This window comes from Octodon degus, unplaced genomic scaffold, assembly GCF_000260255.1.
Source record: "Octodon degus isolate 3935 unplaced genomic scaffold, OctDeg1.0 scaffold00010, whole genome shotgun sequence".
Classification (NCBI taxonomy): Eukaryota; Metazoa; Chordata; class Mammalia; order Rodentia; family Octodontidae; genus Octodon; species Octodon degus.
In genome coordinates, this window is record NW_004524586.1 from 12,454,748 (window position 1) to 12,458,653 (window position 3,906).

Here is a 3,906-nt window from a genome sequence, read left to right on the forward strand (position 1 = left end):
TTAGCTCAGAAAACAATTGCTTACCCAGCAACTGCTGGCTTTTTCTAGGAGCTTCCAGCCAAGTTCAAGCCAGCAGAAAGTACATGGAGTACCACAGGCTGAATGAGCCTTGTTCCAGCCTTGCAGACAAAAATCTCCCCTTAACCTCACTGCAAATAAAGGTGCAGACTCACTAGGATTAGCCACTAGACCACTGTAAAGATGGCCTGCTGAGATTAATCAATATGGATCGGGACTCTCTCTGCCCACACTGTCTACCACTGACAGCAGTGACACATTTTGAAGTAGACCTTTTTCTTTTTAATTTTGTTTAGTGTTTCCTTCATTGTTTGTTCCTGTTTTTATATAATGTGAACATGGTTTCATGGTTTCTTTTGTTGGTGGTCTATTCTGTTGTCATTTTTGTTTCTTCTTTCTCTCTTACCCTTCTGTCTTATTCACCAGTTTGCCAATGTTTATGTGATTATCCTTTGTCTTCCAGCTTTGCATCTAATCTATTCTTCTTTTTCTATTTCTCTCTTTTCCCCTTAACCAATTTGAAATTTTCTCCCCTGATAGGAAAATTGTCATGATGAAGACTTATTTCTACATACAATTTTCTGATTTGTTTTAGATTTTGTTAAATATCCACAAATTTAGTTTATAGACAAAATGTGGTAAATTAATAGCTTGACATTTTTCTAGACTGTTAGATAACGTGATTAGTTTGATCATACAACTTTAGTAAAAGTGATGTAATTTCTCTAGCCAGTTGTTCTCCTTGATATTGAAAGACTGACACTTCCCAAGAATTATAAAAATGCTATCAGCCAGTGCCAAGAACTATCACCCAGTGCCAAAGGTGCTTGGCCAAGCAGGCAAAGATTTCTCATTTCCTTGATATTAAAGACTAATTTCTCATTTCCAATAAATGGAAAATGTAGGATCTTGCAGCAGATTCAACACTAAAAGCCAGTTATACCTGGAAGACTCATCTGAAAAGTAGTCATTTCCTAAGGATTCAAAATATTAGCAATAAATCTACTTACTGTAGGAAATTTAGAAGCATCAAACCAGAATGTAATTTTAAAAAAGAGAGAAATTGAAATGACATTTAAATAACCTACAAAGTCAGACTTCCAGATCACCAAAAGAGAACCTAGGGAATAATGAAGAGGAACAATCTGAAAGCCACCCACCTGGACTGTCTGAAATGGGAACAGCAGAAGTAATAAAGCTAATGAATGAGTCTCTAGAAAAAAATCAGAAATAATTTTTAAGAAAACTAAAGACATGGTGGCCATAATTAAAAACATGCTAAGTGATGCTACAGCTGATCCAGATTAAAAAAAAAAAATAGAGGGACTTAGATTTTTTTTCAAAGAAAAGATTCATGATGAAAATCATGAATGTCCAAAATAGGAAACAAATGGAATCCATGAAACAGTTTCAAAGAGATATCCAGGAGATTAAAAATTCAATTGGAAGTACATACAGCAAAATGAGCTAATGTAAGGACAGAATCTCAGATATAAAGACAGGGTTTTGTTTAGCCATCAGTAAAAGAAAGATTTCTGGAAAATAGCAAGGGGCAGCAAAATAGCAAGGGATGATCATGAGGATTCAATCTAGTTGATGGTAGATAATGGAAATAAGAATAACATAATATTGATCAGAGTCAGTGAAAAAGTAGCACATAACAAAAATGAAACTTAAAAAAACCTGTAAGCAGACAACATGGTAGAAAATATAACTGGCAGTGAAAAAAAAAATTGACATACAGATAAGTGTAACATATAGAACTCTAATTATCCGTTATAAAAAATTTACAGCAAAGCATATAATAGTGAAAATTCTACAAATTCAACACAGAAACAGAATATTAAAAACTGCTAAACAAAAGAAACAAATCACCTATAAAGGACAGACTGTCAGAATTGTAGCAAGCTTCTCCACACAAATCCTTAAGTCAAGGACAGCTTGCAATGAAGTATTTCAAACCCAAAAAGAAAATAACCTAAAATTCATGTACCTCATCCCACTGTCTTTTGAAAATGATGGAGAAATAATATACTTCCATGACAAAAGACACCTGAGGGAATTCATAGAAGCAGCACTACAAAATGTTCTGAAGAACATTATAGCAAGAGATAGCAAGGATTAAAACTCAAAGAACTCCAACAGAGGAAAGTCATCAGGCAAGATAAACAATTAAACAGAGAAAAAGTAATGCAAACTACAAAAATGACATAACATGAATAAGTCGATGCATATCCGTTATAACCATCAGTGTAAATGGTTGTAACTGATAACCAATCAAGATAAGCATACTGACAGATTGGAACAAGAAACAATATCCAACAATATGCTGCATACCATAAACACATTTAGGAGTCTAGCCTCCCCTCCTTGCCAGGAAGACTGCTGGCGAGACTCAGGATCCCTAACCCCACACCCCAGCCTTCCAGCTAGAGTTTGCTTAGTCCAACCAGCTGTCATCACCCCGAATACTGCTGGAGAGCCATGGTAGGCTAGACCGGCCCACACACACACCTTCCCTCCAGAGTTTGCTGAGTTGAAACATCCCTCCTTGACCTGAAGTCTACTGGAGAGACCTCTGCCACCACAGCAACCTGAAAGAGCCTTGTGGAGCACTACTCTGCACCAGTTCACCATAAGAAAGCCTTGCACATCTTCAGGCTGCACATATCATCATGAGATCCTTATTGAACTGTGCCTTGCTGCCTCTCCTTAATGAGATACAAACTACATTGAATGCCACAAATCAAGAGCTTTGGTGAGTCTACACTGCCCTCCCATTCTCCTGGGAGCTTTGCTGATCTGCACCACATCCATCTACCATCACTGCAAAAACTGACAAATGGAGGTAACAAAAGGAAATCTCAGACCTCTGGCTACCCAAAAGAAGTTGCGGAGACAAGTCACAAAAGAACTTGAAGGTCACCCACCTGAAATTTCTGAGATGATAGCCACTGAAGTAAAGAAACAACTCATCAGGTTATGGAGGAAATCAGATCAGAAATAATCTCTCAGGCAAAAAAAAGTGACAATAATCATGAAAGAATAGTTTGATAGATGTAAGGAAGATGCACATAAAAATAAAAGGGAATAGGAAAATGAAGAAAACCTTGAATGAACAATATAAGAAAGAATTAGAATGCATTAAACAGATTCAAGCAGATATGCAGAACTCTAACAATTACATTAAAAGCTGGCAAAACTGCTTGAATGAGGTAGAAGATAGAATTTCAGCCCTTGAAGATAGCATTGCAGCTATGGAACAAAAAAGGAAACATCTCTTAAATATAATGAGTCACCAGGAAATAATAATACAACATCTGCAAGATGATGCAAAGAAAAATAACACAAGATTAATAGGTATCAACAAAACAGCTGCAGACAATGCTAAAGACATAAAAAGTGTTTGCATAAATAGCAGCAGAAAATTTCCCAAGCATGGGGAAATTATATGATATAGACATCACTGAAACATATACAACTGAAACATATACAACTTCAGCTAACCATAATCAAAATAAATCACCACCCAGACACGATAATCACAATCCCAGAAATTGAGCTAAAAGAAATCTAGAATATTAAAATCTGTTAGAGAAAAGAAACAGATCGCCTATATTGGGAAACCGATCAGAATCATGGCAGATTTCTCAATATAGATCATAAAATCAAGAAGAGCTTAGAGTAAGATATTTAAGGTCATGAAAGAAAACAACTTTCAATCCAGATTGATGTATCCTGAAAATTTTTCTATCAAATTTAATGGAAAGATTAGATAATTCCATGCCAAAGAACAACTGAAGAAATTCATGAAAACCAAACCAACCTTACAATGAGTACTTGACAGTTATTTTAGAAAGAGACAAATATGACCACAACTTCAACAAC